Raw genomic sequence first — 19,263 nt, forward strand, 5'->3', positions numbered from 1 at the left:
GAATCAGGAGGTGAAACCGAGAGGGAGAGGGATTCTTCGAGGAAGCGGAGTGGTCGTAGGGAGGTAGGTTGCCCTTGGGTGCAGCTATGCCTTCCGCGCTCCCCCCAAGGCTAGAGCTGGCTCTGTGGCTCAGGTGCAGCAGTGAGGCTATTGACTAGCCCTAGCCCTGTTGTGACACTTATTCGGCTAAAATCTTCAGGTTCTGCGATCTTTTCTATAGGGGTTTCTCCAAAGCGTTCCTTGGGACATAAATCTACCACCACCTCTTCCCCCCAAAAAAATTCCCTTTTTCCATTGGTGGATCACATACTCGTAGGATTTGGAAGAGACCTAAAGCAGGATCCCTATGGTAGATTACACAAGATACTACCCCAACACCACTCACTTACCTAGCAGGTTTCCTACTGTCTCAGAGGAACCACATCAGCAGTAGCCCAGCTCTCACCATCCTCGTCTCCTACACTGGCTGTAGCCCACATGTTCCCCAGGTGACGTTTATGCACTCCCTAGATTGCTCAAGTTTTTTGCAGGCAGACATGGCCTGCAGGTGCATTGAAGTGGCTTTAGTTTCACCTCTTTATAAACATTCAGTTTCACCTTTTTATAAACATTTTCAAGTAACACAGAACATGCTTTCTTAACATAATATTTAAAAACAAACAAACAAACAAAAAGCATTTACACCTGAGCACAAGTTTTCATGTCTTTTTTTCAGGTCTTTCTCTTGCTTTGGGAAATTCTAGTTTTGAGAGATTGTTACAGCTGATCACGGTTTCCGTTCTTCAGTCTAAGGCCCATACAACTATTTGTATGTTCATTTCCACACTGCTTTCTCAGTACGTGTCAGAAGGAGGCAATCAGTTAGATTCTCTGTTGCACACAGAACTGTTCTATGCAAAAATTAGATTGGGAACATAAAAGACAGGTTTAAGAAAGTTCTTTTTATGCTTAAGACAGAACTGCATTTAGTAGAAAGACATTCTATAGAGGTTAAGAAATGTTTTTTGGTTCATGCATAGAGGGAAACAGACTGCTTCTGGTGTGTACCTTCTAGACTTCTTAATCAAATCCCACTTGTGCAACTTTGTTCCAAAGTGGATTGGTCTCAGCTGTGAGGCTGCAGCTTTCCAAATATGGTCTAATGGCGTCAGATTACATGGGCATGTTTCATTTTTGCAGAACCAATCAAATTACTCAGCTTAAACCTGAGCTGGGTGTTAACTTGCACCAACTTTTTCCAGTATGCCCTGAAGCAGGCAACAAAGGGCAGGATCATTTGACTTGCTCTCTTTACAGACCTTTGCCCTCCCAGCTGCTAACTATTGTTGGTGCATTGGTGAGGCTCAGGTGATGAACTAATTTCTGTGGCACAGTGCTCAAGTGTGCTTAGAGGATTCACATGGAGTAGTAAGTGAAATGTAGGTGTGAACTTAATATATTAGCTATGACTGAATTCGTGTTGAAGAATTTCTTAATCGGATTAGACATTATATAGGTTTTGGGTTGTTTTGTTGGCTGATGATGTATGTTATGTTCAGGACTTGCTCTGACTTCACTTTGTGGATGGAGGTGGGTTAGGGGAAAAGGATTTTTATTTCTTTAGTCAATTAAAGTTCAAAGAGAGGTTGATTTCTAGCTTGTGAGATTCAACTACTCTTGTATAAAAAAGCTCTCTATACAGAGGTAAATTATGCTTAATTGTATAACTGCTAAAGAAACTCTTGGTGACACCCAAGGTGTGTTCCTCCACTTGTTTTCTTCCATTTTGGTTCTTTGAAGATATCATTTGGATTTTTAATAAGCTCTGTCATCTCCATGTGGGAATGGTGCTTCTACTCATAAGTATGCTTTTGCCTTTTCCTTGCCACTTTGCTTCCATTAAAGAGTCATCTGTACTTAAGTAGATGTTTGGAAAGACTTTCAGAGGTGAGGGACAGAACTCCAAAACAATACAGTTTGGAGCTGAGTAACATTGGCTATCTCAGTAAATTATGAGTAAATTACCATGTGTGATACACAGCCCTGTGTAGAACTGAGATATACAATTATGCAATCCAGTTGTCATCTTGTATTTTTACAAATTTTGTTCATAAATTAGCGATTCACTTACCAGCAAAAATGTAACATGAATAATTTGACTTTTTTTTAAAAATTAAAGGAAATCTTCTGACATGATAACTAACAAGCTTATCATTCATTCTTGAGGTATTGTTATTCTTGGAATAACTGTACCTTTCTTATAAATCATTATTCTTATAGAAGATTAGAGCTTTAGTCTCTTCAGATTATATGCTTGAGAATGTTAATTCCTTTAGAAATATCAAAATAGGAATTATTATATTGAAGGTACAAATTCACCAATTCAAAAAAATGTTAAATTCAGTTTGCATAGGAGAGTCAAGAAGACTATTTGGTATGGTTCATGTGAGTTAAATGTGTCATAGGTTCCAAGATAAGGGCCTGAATGTAATTTCCCTTTTTTTTTTTTTTTTTTTTTTTTTTTTTTTTTTTTTTTTGTGAAAACCATTGAAATATTTAATTTGGAGAGAAAATAACACGACTTACAGGCAAAGGTATATATATTATACTTGCCCTTATTTATTTGTTTAGACCATTTGTAAGAAGTTATTGGGGGTCCTAAAACATATCTATCACTGTATTGCTTTTAACACTATCATCTTTTTTTGTAGAATTGCTGATAATTGTAATACCATCTGTTGTTGTTTAATGTAAGACATCTAAATTTTGTGTCTTTAAGAGAAATGTCAGTGTGGCTAGTTTGGAAGAAATATGTTATGTCAGAGAACAAATTATGAATAACGAGGATTCGGATAAGTTTTTTGAAGATATTAACACTTATTTGTTGTAATGAATTATCAGTATACTTAAAAATGAGACATTAAGTGAGCTGGGGTAGCTACTTCAGTGAAGAAGTCTGAAGCTTGTTACTCACCTTTATCTGATCTGTTGTGGAAACTAGAGGAGGAAACCAACATGGAAAAATATCTATTTTGCAACAGTTGCCAAATCTGTTACAAAGGGTGGGCTTTTAAGCTCGCAACCTCTTTCATGTTCAGAAGAGAAGCAATTAGTGCCATTTGGAAAAATAATAGTAATAATAAAAAAAAAAGCATCAATCTGAAGTTAATTATTTTAATCAAATTTAAGACTGGAGTGGCAGGAAAAAGGGCTGTAAGCTTTTTTGCCTGGTGGTACAAGGAGTAAAAACATCTTTCTTTCTTGTAGGAGACAGAGGTGTAATGAGGAACTGACATCAAGAACAACAGAGTGAGTAAAAAAACCAGCCTTTATTGAATCTATGTATTTTAATACCTAATAGAATTAGGAATTATACTTCTCAGGTTCATTCTCCAGAGAAATTTTTAACTCTTGAGGGTTTTCAAAGACATAATCAATGCAAATAACGATGATGCCTTGAATACCTTGAAGGTTGGAGAAATGGGAGAAAATGTAGAATTATGAAGTCATATATTTAGTAATTATATTTTACTTCAAAATGTGAATGCATCATTTGAAAGTAACAAAAATGAAGAAAGTGGAATAAACTGTTGATTAGGAGTATTCTCTGAGCTGCTAACAAGATACAGCTGTGAGAAAGGCAAATGTAGTTGGGAGTAGCAGGTGGGGTACATCGTTTAGGGGGAGAAAAAAAAAAAAAAGGATGAAGGATCGTCCTTCCAAGCACACAATGGTTGAGTGTAAAATAAATTATTATGATGAATGAAGCTGTAGTTATTGATTGAGAGGAAGCAAATCACTTGCTAGTATGTGTTCTTATGTTTAGGGCTAGCATGATGGCATATGTGCGCTTGTCAGTTTGGAAGTCTCTGTATGGGCCTTACCTTTCTTGCTTAGTTGCAGAAGTTCCGGGTCACAGTGCCATAACTGGTTAAGCATGACTTCCACTCTAATAATACAGTAATGGAAACAAGCAAGAAGGGTTGAGAAAATCATTGACGATAACCTTCTAGCATTATTTTTATCACCTTGATGGTTATGGAGGGAGACTGAGTGAGTGGTATCTTCATAGAATAGTGATTCCACACTTTTCATCTTAACATATGCTTATGTGTACCTTACTGGAGACTGGTTTCAGCTTAGAGCCCTTGCAGCCTTTGTTAGAGAACTTCTGCATCTAAAGAGAAGTGTTATTTTGGAGCTGAGAGGCCAAACCCACTCCTGAATGTCGAAGTTTATGCGACTGCTCTGGTAGTTATGGTGTAGATGTTATTGTGTGTGCTGTCAGATATATGGGAGAATGTCGTGTTGCTATTTTAAGTTGCAAGAAGTAGTACAGAAGTTTCAGTTAAATGTATTATGTCTGTTCTGAAGTCTGGATGGTGACAGCAGTTCCTGTACAGAAAATAAGATAGTTGGCTTTCATTTTATAAGAATCTTGCCTTCATTTCTAGAAGGAAACCAGATATCGTTCTGTGAAATATGCCTACAATTTTTACATGGTTTTTCTGTACCTGTGATACTTCAGCTTGTACACCTTCGCGTTCTTTGCATCATTCACAACAAATTCATGTATCTAAATGTATGCTACCAGCAAAGCCATTTACAGTGGAGCAGAATCACATCTTGCAAATGTTGAAGCCAGCATAGACAAAGCTTACCAACAGTGTTATGCCAAACTGAACTTTTGGCCTTAGTGATTCAATAGATGTTCCTTTAGGGTTTAAATGTTGACAGTTTACCATTGTCTTTAGTTTCACTCATTCTGACACAGATGAGAAGAGTTTGGTTTAGCAATTAAATCAAGAAATCATGAGAGATAACTGAGGAAAATCTGGTAATTTTTTTTTAAGTTCTTGTAGTGTAAATGGGCTAGACAGTGAAAAATTTGCTGCAAAGATAATGACATTTCTTCTGGAAGTGGTAATGATCTATGCTGCTTTAGAAGGAGTAAGAAATAATATGAACTATTAGTTTTGAGAAGCCAAAGTCTTGAACTAAATGATTTCAAGGTCAGCTGTGAATCGATCAGGAATAATTCTATTAAATTCCTAGCTGAAGGGCAGGAGAAGCAAGCTGCTGACATAAGAGCAAGCTTGACTACAGGCATGAAGTAACCTTGAGCTGTTGTAGTCTTCAGTGTATTTACTGAGGTCTGGGGAAAAAAGTAACAATTCTGAGGTGTTTTTTTTTTTTTAAATGTAGAAAGGTCAGATGCCAGGGTTAGTTTTAGATCGTGTGTAGAGAAATTCTAGGAAGGATAATTCTTACAGAAAAAAAATAAATAAAAAGAGATACAATTTCAGCATGCATACTACCTTATAGAACAGAAAATAGTAACACCTGGAAACTAGTAGTTAGCCAGAGCAGATAACAGAAGATTAAGCTATTAAACTGCTTAACAAGGACATATGCCAAAGTAGTTTAAATTGTGCTGGTTGTAATTCTGCTCTTACATAAGAGGAGTTCTAATTTACCAAGACATATAGGGGTGAAAAGAGTATAAGCATACAAGTTCATTCAATGTCCAAATGCAAATCAGTAACTGCTCTATTTCATTGTTTTAGCCTTTCATATGCAGATTTATGGATTAATGTGAGCTAGGTTTGTACTAGCTAGGATATGGCATATATTCAATCGGTGTAAAAAATCTACATATGTTGAAGGATATTCCATCTGGTTTTCTGTTCTGTTGTCTAGTCTCTTACTAACAAATTAATCATGAGAATCTGCTGTTACCGTATTATGAAAATATTTCTAGTTTGAATTTATCATATATATTTCAAATTGAACTATTATATAGCATGCTGACTTGCTTGTGTTGTTTTGAATAGCAAGAAAGAATTGTGCTGTGGACGCATAGATAGAATTTTTATTTCTGTGATACTCATCTGCTGTAGAACAGGAAATTCTCAGAGACTTATTAACCTCCTAAATTGTAGGTAATGTTGTTTGGCCTTTAAATGTCTATTTTAAGAATATGGTGTGGATAAAGCCAGGATAATGAGATACTGCTGTGTGGTTGTAGGATATATCTTACATGAAAACTTTTGCAGATAAAAGGTGATGTTCTGGTTCTTGCTTGATTGATACATTTTTTCAAAGGGAGATTTTTGAAAAGTTAGGGCTGAAAATGCTAGCATTAGATTTCATTTTCTGTTACCTATCTATCTACAGAGTAGTGATAGTTTCACAATAGCGGAAATATTCTTCTTGTTTTGCTCTCATATGTGTACCAATGATAGTTCCTTGCTTTTTAGTAAAACATAAAGCATAATTTAATGAATATTGAAAATCTGTGCAGCTAAGTGCGAATACAGCTGTAGGCTGTGCACGAGTTCTGTATATGTTTAATATTAACATGAGTGACATGAGCAAGATTAATAGAATCTAAAGATGTGTAAGGAGTTCATACTTAAGTTCAAAGCGTGTACTATTTTGTATTCATTACTGCTGTTCACTGTAATAGCTATATAAAACTAGTACGTGCATTGTAGCACCTGCACAACTGTGACTTTATTTTGCTACATAGGCATATACAGGGTGATAACTTTATTATTACAGTTCATCCCCATTTTAGGCTGAGATGTTGGGTGGTTCTTGGAGACCTGGCCAGCTGTCTGGAGGAGATAAACAAACCCATTTAGCAGCCCTTGCATTACTTTTCGCACAGAGCTGAAGTCTGTAATTCTTTACATGTTTTGTAGTTAGATTCAGGGGCTGGTACGCTCACAGAGGAGTCAAAACTGCAATAGTTTCTCCGAGCTTGCTGTCACCTGACTATTAGTCCATAAAATGCAATACTACAACATGTTAAATAATGCTGAGCCAGTTGAATAATGGCGAGGATTTTGCCTGGATATGAGGAATGTGCCATCTGAGAGCTGCGTACGGAGTTGGGAAAAGGCAGGTTGTACTGACAGTCATTTAGGTCAGATTACTCCGTATGATGCAAGCACTGCCATCTTGTGGATAATCTGAGAATGTGGAGGGTTCTGAGTTATTTATTTAATAAACGTAAAACTTTATAAAATCATGTGAAAATTTCTAAATGTATTTATTTAATAAATGTAAAAATTTCCAAAATAATGCTTGCATGAACTAAATTTTAGTATTGCTACATTCAAGGAACACATGTGAACAGAACTTAATTTCTGAGACTAGTGGATGCAGTGTGTGTTAGTTCATTAGTTGATTATGTGCTTTTGTCATGTTAGGAAGAATGATTTCTTCTTCCTCTTGTTGCTTATTTTAAGCAAAGGAACATGTTTTCTGCCTAGAATGTATCTTCCAGAGCATTTGTATCAGTTCTACCTCTGTCAACTTAAGCTTCTACTTCCCCATGTCTCTGGAGAAAGTTACCTCCCCTGTTGGCTTCCTAGCTTCCTCTGCTCTGTCCGGAAGGTACTAGCTGAGCCATTGTCTTTGCTGGTGAATTTATCAACAGCAGCAGGCTCCAAACTGTGACACTGGAATCGTATGGGGATTTTCTTGTCTGGATTGCTAAGGGGTGGGAATATGTTACAGACAGGAAATGGTAGGTGATGGTAACTGCTTAGTCAAATGCACTCTGGTTTGCAAGATCATAGGTAAAAGGCATGATGACCTACAATTCATTTTCAGCTCTAAATGGAGAATTACTCCACAGATTTTAAACTTCTTTTTAATTTTATCAGGAGTGGGTTTTGTGGTGAGGTTTTGTGAATAAGCAACTTTTAGAACCCCTAAGAGAAAATAGAAGGAAAGAAGCAAGCACTACTAAAATAGCAGTGCCTGGAAAATAATTAGGTCATGTCTTGAACCAGTGATTGAGCACCTGGTGGGGAGGCAGGGCCAACCCAGGGGAGCTCAGGTGCATGCAATGTACCTGAGCGAGCAGAAGGGGTAGAGCCAGGGTGTACCCCTTGCCAGACCTCACTGAAGCATTGGCAGTGGATATGAGTGTCTTGTCTGGAGACCTCTGCCTACCCGAGTACCACGCTGGCATTTCTAAGGTAGGCAGATACTTTTCCTTCTTTTTTTCTCCTGCTGCTATTATGTCCAAGTAGGCTATCTTTTGCTTTGCTGCTCCTCCATCTTGTCATGATTAGGTTAAAGAAAGCCAAGACCCCAAAGATCTTGAGAAGCAAGTATTTACTTCCTAGGAAATGTACTGTGGTGAGCAGCTAGAAATGACAGTTTACGTTAAGTTTTATAAAGTGTTTGGAAGTGGATGAAGGTAGGGCAACTGAAACAATAAAAATCTACAGTTGCAGTGATTTGAGTACCTCTTGCAAATGTTGCAGAGAAAGCAGCAGTAAAACAATGCTGATGCTAAGCATAATCAGCAAAACCCCAGACAGTTTTAGACTCTTCAGATATGTTGTCCTTGTGAAAAGGAAAATGAGATATTATAAAAACAGAGCTGAATTAGAAAATATATGTATATTAAATACTTGTTAGGTAACTGGTTGAGGCTGGCTTTGAAAAAAAATCGTGAATTTACAGCTGGAACAAAAACCATTTAACGTGATGTTCTATCATAAAGTCACTAGTATCAGCCACCCTGTGTACTGATTTGTTAAGTTTTAGTTGAATTACATGTCAATTCATTCTTGAATTTTCATGTCATTGCTGGTTGCCTATAAATGTATTCAAATCATTTAATCAAGACAAGTGGTACAACCTCATTTGTCTTTTTAAAATAGTTCCGTTCTGTCCTGCTTCTCAACTAAAATTTTCTGTGCTTTCAAGTTGTTTTCTCAGAGGAGTGTAAACAAGCCTCTTTGCCTGGATGCTGGCTGATATCCAAACAAAATTGCAGCTTGGGTAGATCTCCTCCTTTCAGAGCTTGTGGAGAAGTTTAGAATTTTTCTGGGAAAGCTAGGTTTTAAACTTAGGTATTCTATCCTTATTGTTGAAGAACTTCCTTTTCTGCAAATAGGGTTCCCTTATTTACGTGTAGTGAATTCAGTGGGTTCTTCTAATTGAGAAAAATTGCATGTTCTGCACTGTGGAGGATGGCAATATGTTAATGTCTTCTTTAAAAACTGTAGTAGTTTTCAGTTGTTCCATCGATGATGTTTTCCTTAAATGTGCGGGGCTAGATTTTGCTATTTAAAATCCTATGTCCTATGAAATTAACTTTTTAGCTGCTGACTTTGTGCAGAGCCTAGCAATATAGTGTGTCTGGGGTTAGAAATGTGTGTGATGATTTGTGTGCTCAGGTTAGAAAGCTGAGAGAGATGAAGCATATCACAATCACAGAAGGTTGGAAGAAACATTTGGAAGGTATTTGCTCCAGTCTTTTGCTCAAAGAAAGAGCTGCTTTGGAGTTAGACCCTGCTTGGTTAAGATCACACAGTGAAGAATTACACAGCCATGTATTGGTCCTGATGTTCCTCTAATGTAAAGCTGCTAAACAAGTCACAAGAGGTTTATTTCACACGCTCTTTCTGTAAAGCAGAGGGAAATTTTGCATAAATACCTGCAAAATATTTTGATTTCTCAGTAAAATAAAAGCATCATTCAGGAGTGGTTTACTTAGATACTAAGGTAAAAATGTTGTTTTTCCTCATATTATTGGAGCTGTGGAGGAAAAGAGGTCTTTGATTTTTTTTGTCAGTATTAATGGGGATTATGAGTGAAGTAATATAATTTTCATGGAGTAAATAGGTCATGTTCACCTTTGCTTGTGTTCCTGCTATTCTGAAGTTGAAATGCACTGTTATTTTTCCTGTGTTGCTGCTTAGGGGAGGTGCTGTGTTCGTGACTGCGGAAGGTCTGAAAGCTACTGTTTTTTGTTTGGTTCCTGAAACTAATCACATTAGGGAGAGAAGAAATAGAATCTTACGGTGTAATTTATATAAACTAAAACAAAAGGGTAATATTTGAACTGTGTCGATTTCCATATTCTCCCTGAACACTGGTGAATAATTGAAGAGACTTGAGTAGTGTCCTAATGACAACAGTTAAACAGGCGGCTAAGTCCAAACAAGAATCCCCGTACTGGAAACAGAGTTTGTGTTTCAGACTGGGCAAATGGTTACAGGTCTTCAGGTCTATATATTACTGTTAAGACAGCGTTCAAAAAGTCTTCTACATGTACCAATTCTCAAACAATCTCTGAAAGCCTTTCTTGTATTACTATACCTCTGTCTCATTGCACATGTGAGGAAATGCACAGAATGTAATTTGACTCAGATAATAATGTGTACGTGAATCAGTGACAAGATCTAGTTATACTTGCTGCTGCTGCCTTACCTGCATTTCACTCTTTGCTCTGCCAATCTACTGTAGAAACCTCGGGCAGGCTTACCAACTGAAACACTATCATTACTAGGCCTAGAACACCTGGATCAGATCTGAGGGATTTTTAAATAGTGAAGTCAGGTTAAAGGATACTAGAAGTGTTGATAGGAACACTGTTAGTATCTTCTACTAGCCTTTAAGTTATGCTCAGCAACAGTTCATCTGTGACAAATCAGATTTCTGGAAGACACTTGAAATTTCTGATCTGGATTTTTTTTTTTTCTCGCCTTTGTGCTGTTTGTCTTCTGCCTTGCTATTCTTGTTCTTTCTGTTATTACCAACACTTCCTAATTAATATTCTTCTGGTAGTTTCAATTGTTTGTTTGTTTGTTTGTTTGTTTTACTTGGCAACTCATAAAATGCAAGGTGGGCAGAATAAGTCATGATTGTCACGAATGTCAGGTTAATGCTTCCTATAATGCTTCCTATAGTAAAGCAAGCATTTAAGTGTAGATTTAATACTTGCATTTCCTGATAGATGTTCTCAGCTCAATAAGCAGAAATTTTTATCAATATTCTTTTCTTACTTTTCATTGATTGTCTTTTGAAAGGTGAAACAGCCTGGCAAATCCCTTATGAACATTGCAATTAATCTTTTGTTTTCTCTTGTCTAGACTGCTGATTTACAGCAGCTTCACGCAATATTATAATGCACAAACAAGCTGAGAGCCCGAAGTATTTCATTCCGTAACTTTCAGAAGTTCCTCTTCCTGATTTACCTTCACTTTTTCAAAAGCTATGTTCAGAGTGATTATAAGCTATATCCAGTCGTCTATATCTGTGATGTTTCTAGTTGACAGCTTACTTTACCTCCTATATAGGGGATGATTCAGTTCCATTGTTCAGTTAGTAACTGGAGCTGGATTTACTGATAATAATCACCATTTTGACAAAACAAATTAACTTCTGGTATTATTTACTTTTTATTTCTCCTATAGTTTTAGTTTTATAGTTTTAATTACATAAGGTTGCTTTTAGAAGTCCTCTCACCTACAGTCAGTACAATGCATTAAATTTCTCTGGCACTTGATGACTTGCCTCACAGAAGAGATTTTTATAAAGCAATGTGGTATCTCAGCCATTAGATGCGCCTCATTTATTTCAGTGGTCTCCTCATTTATTAGAAGTCCTGTGTTGTCTTCAGTTTCATTCTTTTCATGATTTGTTAAAACCCTTTCAATTTCCTTTGATTTGATGGCTCTAATTTATTCTGTGTTGGCAGCCTTTCTCTTTGCTGCTGTAATGCACTCTGTGTATTTGTGTTCTATTGCTTCCAGTACTCCATTTTCTTTTACTCCTAGAGGCACAATTAGTCCCTGATTGTTTCTAATTCCTTTCATTCTTTTCCAGAAATGTATCTATACAGCTGATTATATCTCTGCTTGAAAAAGGAATATTCAGAAAACATTTCGTTTCATTCTTTTGTGTAAATTAAATGAGAAGTTAAGGAAATCATAATTTTTGACAAGGCAATAGGAGTCAATAATTCTAAATGGCAAACTCTCTGAGGAAAAGTTACTTTAATCAGGCTGAATAGAGGTTAATAAAAATCAGTGTTCTGTGTTTAAAACTCAAGTGAAATGGGGAGATGCTAATTCTTGACTAGACATACCACAATTAGTCTATTAATCACGACTTTGTTTTTCCTTGGAATGCATCCCAATGTGTTTACCATTTGTAATAATATCTTGCTGCTTTTTGCAGCAGGTGTTAAACTAAGTAAGCTTTACATAGCCTGATACAAAGCCTGATAGAGCTTTAGCATCCTTGTATGCAATTGAAACATAGGTAGTATTAACATGGCAAATGGACTGTTACTCTGCAGTGAGTGTTCACCTTCATAAAGGTGAACCTACCATGCTTCTCTTCACGTATTTTATCACGTATAAGAGCAGTTTATGCTTTGTCTGAGGTATAATAGGTGCTCTTCAGATCAAGACTCCCAGTCTGTGATGAGAATTAGTTTTTCCTTCAGATGAACTGTCTGTGTTGTGATAAATAATGGAGTTGGGAACGGTTTGTCCCCAGCTAATCCTAAAACCTAACAGGAGTTATGAGTTAACTTTGATTGAATTAACAGAGCAACTGTTAAACTTCTTTGTGTGAATCTGCCTCTCATATTCTAATTCTTCCATATTTTCTTCCCTCCCTCCTTTGTCCTGCTTTTCTACTTCCTCTCCTGCTCTTTTTTCTCTTTTCTGATGGTTCCAGATAGAGGAATGGTCAGTTCACCAAGAATTAAGTTCCTTCTAGCCACAGGAAAAACATAGTGACTGGCTGGAAGATCTGAGATTGCTCATGAGGTTTGTCTCCAAACAGTTCAGATCTTAGAATTCCACAGGGATATTCTCTGTCCAGACTGCTGTATCAGTCAGCATCAAGGTGTGAGGTGAGTCAGGCCTGTGTGATGATAGATGAGGTGTGGTTGGTTTTGCATAGGAAAGCTTTGAATTTGTCATATCAGTTTAATGGACATGTTCATATGAAACGTAGAATAGAGGGACTAAGGCAATGCAAACCTGAAAGGCAATGGGCTATCTGGAGCATGTGAGTCAGCAATTCGGTAAGTCTCTCTTGGAAGCTGGTATGCTTGAGGGCAACATAAGGAGCAGCATTAGTAGTGTGGCTTATTGCAAAACAGAGAATAGTAAGAGTCTCAAGATCAATTTAGCATTTATGTTTGCATTGGAGAAGTTCTCATACTGCATTCGAACCTCTTTACTGGATTTTTCTTAACATCTAACTGCCTTTTTGCTGTCTGAGAGGATTTTGCGCTCTTGGATTGAGAAGGTTTAAGTTTTAGAGTTTAGGAAACTCAAAGATAACAAATGGCAACTTGGAAGGTTTGCTTTTTATGTGTGAAGAGTGATATAACTTGCATATAAATTAACAGAATTGATGAAAATCTACCCCTGCAAATTCTATTCAAATGAACATGCTTGAGCTTAGGCTTCTTTGAGTTTCATTTCACAAAACTTCTAATTAAATAGGATACTGTTGGTATGAATTTACTATTTTAAAGGAAAGTACTGTAGCATCTCTGCCCTGTAAAATGTCAGGATACGTCAGCTTTGTTGTTTTTTTTTTTTTTTTTTTTGTATCTGGCAGTTCACAGGCAAAAGGAGGTAGTTAGATGTATGCCAGGATAGGGTATTTGATTATATATTAAGTAGCTACTGGAGGGCCACAAGCCTGCTTTCAGCTGTTGTCGGCGGACAAAGGACATGAGAGATGGGCCTATGGGAGACTTTACCGTAAGGAGACCTTTATAAAGAGGTTCTGTTTATGTTCCTAACATCCCTACGCAAAGGAACATGACCTCAAAAACTGACAAATTACGAAAAGGCTTGTGTTGCTGTTGTCTTAGGCCATGAAATACCGATGAGCGGAAGGCTGGAAAGAGATGGCTGGAGTATAGAACAGATTGGGATCATCCAATGGTGGAAGTTCAAGTTAAGGGAGATATCTCTCAGATCCTAAACTTTGAAGTTACATGCTGAATCTGAAAGAAGTGATTAATTTGTGGAGTGTCCTAGGATAATCTTTGTCCATTCTCACTTGTGAATCATAAAAAATAATTTTAATATTTGCCTTAAAGAAAAAATAGATTTGAATGAGTATGAAAAAATGTGGCTCTACAACTTTTTCAGTTCTCATATATTCATAGAAACAGATTTTATATAGTGATCATTTAAGACTAGGATATAACTTTCTATTATACTTATTGATTAAAATCTCTCTACAGGAAATTCTTTACATAATGAAGTTATATTAATAGACTGGGTTAATAAAATTCCTTATCATTTAAAGTGTCCTTGTGCAGTATTTATACTCTAGTAAATGTATTAAACTAGTTTGATAACTGATACATTCTATAGAAGGTAATTTTGAAGTAGGGTGCTTTACTGTAAAGAAGGAAACAGCTTTCTTAAACCTGTTAAATATGAATTTTCCTGTCTTTGCAATGCAGCGTAGTTATCTTTTCCTTTCTTCAGGATACTATTGCTGGTTTTGTACTGGCAGCATAAGTTATATCTTGGACAAATAGACTCCCTGGAAGATGCCTGGGGAGAGGAAATCTGAAAACACTTAGCTAGAAAAGCTGTGTGGGTCAGACTGCTACAATAAGGCACTCTAGAGACAGGTTAGTTGGTAAAGATTACGTAAGGGAGTAAAACATACAAGAAGTTCATGAGCTACACAGATATCAACATCTGCATGTACTCATACCAAATGTGGATCACAGCCATTTGCTGTGGTGCAGGCTGTGATCAGTGTGTTCCACTGTGCATGCGTCCCAAGAACAAGTTCTTGCTGGAACTGCTCTGGATTATTAGCAGAAGATAGTTATTTAACTTAACATTTGGCTGGGATACATAACAGCTTATATATCTAAATTCTTTTGAGCTGCTGTATTGTCTTTAAGAACACTGAAGAACAGATTTCTGGCACATTTCCACTGCACTGGGTCCTAAATCTACTGCGAAAGAACTGTGGAACTTTAATAGGAAGCATTTCTTGCACTGATTTCTTGGAGATAGCCTAGTGAAATGAATTGGGTCACTTTAAATATAGCATTAACTTAATAATTATTGTTTTCTATTGTACTTCAAAGTTTGACTTCAAAATATTAAACATATTTCAAATAAAGCTATGCTACGGAATAATCTAAAAGGTCATTACGACTGATTTTTGTCTGTGTTCTGTAAGGTCTTGAAAATTCCTGTTTTTAAATATATATATATATTTTGGCATTAAGGTAATTGAGTTACTCAATAGGTATTACTTCATGATACCATACACGAGCCAAATCATTTAAACTAGTCTAACAGTGATCTGATTGATACTTATGTTGCGTAACAGTAAATCTGTTGGTTCTGTGTGCTGTCTTGTAATAGGTGTATGTGTGTGAACAAATCTTTTTTCATTTTTGTTTATATTATACACAAAGCTGAGAATTAGTGAAAGGAGAGGGTCCTTCATGTGCACAGGATCAGAGTTTAATGCCTCAGCACGAGTAGGAGTTACACCAATGACAACTTTCCCTTCTTCCTCTCTCAAATTTTCTTAACCAAACCTAAACTACAATTAAAATCAGTAGAGACCTGCAATTTATAGCTGATCACATCTGATTGTTCCTAGTGGTTTTTCCTTTGTAATCCACTACTTTACACAGGACAAACTTGTGTTACCAAATACTTCATGTTGGAGATCTTACTCCAAACCAAATAAAAACAAACCCAGAAACAAATTGGATGCTCTTAAAATGAAATTGTTGGTAATACAAATTTGGTCTATTCCTTAGAGAGATGCAAAGTGAAGCTTACTGTGACATTTTGAAAAAGGTGATGTGAGAAAGAGAGATGAATGAACAGTTGAAGTTGTATTTAGAAATTGTCGAGCCATTGCTTGTGTTATACAAGCTGTCACTTAAGAATGCCTCGGTACCGTAGAGGGTAGCAAATATGTCACCAGTTTTTGAAAGGACTTTGGACAAGATGTGGAAAATTCCTGACTGGTAAGTCTAATGTCTCCATGGGGAAGCAAAGCTGTAGATAAATGTGGTCAGGAAGAGACAGTGCAGCTTCTGCAAGGGAGTTATGTCTCCCTGTTTTGCTGTAGTTCCCTGAAGGAATGACTCTTGTGTACTTGATAAAGGTGATGTAATTCATTCTGACTTTAAAAGGCCCTCAAATCCCCTTCTTTCCTCCCTCCTCCCCCCTGCTCAAAGAAGCCAAAATATCCTAACTAAAGCTGAAAAGACAGAAATCAGAAAGTAGGAACAAATACTCAGTTATCTCAACTGTGGGATTTTCACCAGGCAAATTCCACTGAAATCTTCTGTAAGGACCCTACTATTCAGTGTAAGCAATCTGAGGAAGAGAGTATGTGATGGACCAGGAAAGTAATGCTGTAAGAAAGATACGCTGTAGTTAGGAGCATTTCTATGGAAATGTCAGATCTGTGGTGATAGAAAAAGCAGATGGGTGTTAGGAAAGATAGAACAGAGAATAAAGTAAATACTACAACATTTGTGTTATAAGAAATTGAGAGCAGAAACAGTAGCAAGGAAGATTGAAGTTGCAGAATGACATCCTTGTGAGAAGTGGCTACAGATATAATGATTCTTCAGTCTGTGAGAGTTGGCAGATTGGAGGGATGTAATTGGATCTATAAAATGATAAATATTTAGAATATAGGTGTGGTCCAATTCATCTTTCTCTTTCCCAGTCTGTAAAGGCCATAAAAACAAATCATGAATTTCAAAACAAGAAAAAGGAGAGAAGTTTTTGCATGGCATTCGTCAACTCTTAAGTTCAGTGCCATAGAAGGTTACAGATGCTAAGATGCTGCATAGGTTCAAAGTCATGTGAGGAACTTAGGTAATTCCCCAAGCTACAGGCTGCTGGAAGCTGGAGGAGCATCGAGTTCTTATAACTCTGTTTGTTCTTAAACTCTTCCCTAAGTATATACTATTATACAAGAGACAATAACCTGACAGTTTTTATATTCTCAGATGTTGGAGCCTGCAAAATAAATTCTGTAAGCTGTTAATTTGTGTTTGTACAGGACATAGCTAACTAGAACCTCAGTAATCCCTTCTGTGTAAACTAGCATTTGGTGACATTAAGGTGGAGAAACACACAGATGCTATACAGCGGGATATGGACTAACAAGAACACGACACAGTACAGAACAGAACACGTGTCAGAGTGGTGAAGCTGTGATTTAAGGTTGAATTCCTGCAATCTCTGAGGTTTTGCTCTAGTTAAACTATTTTACTGAAGCCCATAAGTAAAGTAGGAAAGCAAGGGGAGATTTCTCTCCTATTCTGGTAAATCTACATAATCGTTTTGTCATTACAATTTTCTGATTCAGGTGTCAGCATCTTTAAGCATTGTGGTTGCTGAATGGGACAAATGTGCAAATGTAGGTGTTCGTTCCTAATAAGAGATGAAGAGTTGGTAACTAAGATGCATGCTCCTCAGAGAGTCACTCTATGTAGAGGACAAATCAAAATTTGGGTAGGATTTGCTTGGAAAGCTGTTTTTCTTCTGCCTTTTTTCCCACCTGGTGTCGCTATTTATCGCTGCTAGGCTTCCTTAGGCTCCATGTTTGGCTGAATGGCACAGTTCTGCTCTGCACTTCTTGGCAACCACTTTGTGTATAGCCTGTGCTGCCAGTCTGTGCTGCCTCACATACTTGTCTCCCTCCTACATCAGAGAATTGCAGTGACAGCCTGTGTAAGGCTGCTACCAGAGATCTATATTAGTGCGGTGTTAGGAAAGATAGCTTGCCAGTAATTTCTAAGTGGTGGTTATGTCTTAAAATGGGGATGAAAGTTGTGTATACTTATTTTCTTTAAAAAGACTGACGCTGCTAGTAAGTATGAAATTTCTCAGAAAGCTAATGTGAGTGCCTTTTGAGTTTTCAAAGAATGCTGTTCTCCTCTATTTTAGTTCAGAAAAGTTTGGATGCTGGCTGAAATTTTTTCCTTGCCCTTTTGTCTTGGTATTTCTTGGAGTTTAGGGGGTGGGAGAAGGTAAGGCTTCGTGTAGTACTGATGGACAAAATATTCTTGTCATTTCCCTGAGAATCCATTTATTTTGAGCTGTCTGATGGCTTGGATCCTGAAACTAACTTTTGAACACACCTCCAGTCTTCCTTTTTGGTGCAACTGCTCTGTAGTCTGATATGCAACATCAAAACTTGTAAAGCTGCGAAGAGGAGAGTATGTTTGTTTTACCTGTTCTGATCAGGCTCTTCTTGTGATGATTTATATAAACTGTCCTAACCAGAACACTTGATTATTTGCAGTTAGTTTACTAGTTCTTATTCAGTACAGTGAAAGCTGGACTCGTGTTCCAGATCTTTGCTCTGTGTGTTACAAAGGCACCTGTGCTTGCCGCCATTTTCGTAGAAGCTTGCTTTTTTTTTAGTAGACAGGAGATAAAACGTTGATAAGGGCATTGCTAGGAGGTGTGGTGTGTAGACAGCTCTTTAATAACCAGTGTGACCAACTCTTGTGGGTGGCACAGGCTCTATAGTTAACAAGGGAATGGGGAGGCTTCTTCTGCTTTCTTGAAGTTTAAATATCAGACATCTTCCTGCTGTTTGTTTGCAGTAACCTTCATTTTTGTGCTTTCTGTCAGAACAGCTTAACACAACTGCAAAAACTGAACTGCCAAAGAAAATAAGCTCCTGATATTCAATGTTCACTTTTAGATTTTTTTTTCTGTTGCAGGGTTGTTTTTTTTTTTCCTAAATAATATAAGAAAAATAATGAATGAGTTAATACAGTCAAGGTGATTGTTTTGGGTGCTTCTCTGTTGTGAAAGTATTAAAGAGAATGCCAGTCAGGGTGACGTTTTTTTTTATTTTTTTAATCCAAGAATGACCTAGGGTTATAGGGAAAAGAAGTAGACCAGACTGGCTAGCGGATTACCCAGGGAATACTCTGTTATTTTTAACTACGCAAATAGCTAGTCATCTGTTTTGAAATAAAGAGGATTACTTTTGCTTGATAGCTCTGTGTTGTTTTCTTTGTGTCCGGAGAATGACCTCTGCACTTGCTAAAGAAGGAAAAAAAAGCAGTAGATCACATCATAGCTTTAGGGGAAAAAATGGTATGGTCATTTACAATGTCTAATCTAGATTTGACAATTGTGTACTTGCTATGTCACTGGTGACTGTGTAAGCCAAAAATGCAACGTGGATATGGGTGTTACTTATATGGCAACTTTCATTTTCAGAGGAAAAAAAGAAAGCGAAAAGCAAATCACTTTTATTTCCACAGGCAGACTTTCCTTTTATTTCACCAATAACTAAATCAAACAGCCATCTGCATCTCCTGCAGAGTTCAACTCAGCTAGTTTCTGCAGTAACTGCCAAGAATACATATATACAAGAAAAAGTACAGAAGCAGAATCAGTAGCACCATTTCATGACAAAAGGATTTTTTTCCTTGTTGCCAAGCTATGTTTCTTGTTACAG

The 19,263-nt window shown here is 37.0% G+C and overlaps 1 protein-coding gene across 1 annotated transcript in view; it reads left to right on the forward strand.

Moving 5' to 3' along the window:
- Window positions 1–3,244: 3,244 nt before the first annotated feature.
- Window positions 3,245–19,263, forward strand: part of IQCM (IQ motif containing M) — a 167,736-nt gene continuing 151,717 nt past the window's right edge. Inside the window, exon 1 of the mRNA XM_052690229.1 lies at window positions 3,245–3,288. The gene's annotated coding sequence lies outside the window, so the exon portion shown is untranslated. The remainder of the gene's footprint in view (window positions 3,289–19,263) is intronic.

This window comes from Tympanuchus pallidicinctus, unplaced genomic scaffold (genome assembly GCF_026119805.1).
Source record: "Tympanuchus pallidicinctus isolate F22 unplaced genomic scaffold, pur_lepc_1.0 scaffold26, whole genome shotgun sequence".
In the NCBI taxonomy this organism is placed as follows: Eukaryota; Metazoa; Chordata; class Aves; order Galliformes; family Phasianidae; genus Tympanuchus; species Tympanuchus pallidicinctus.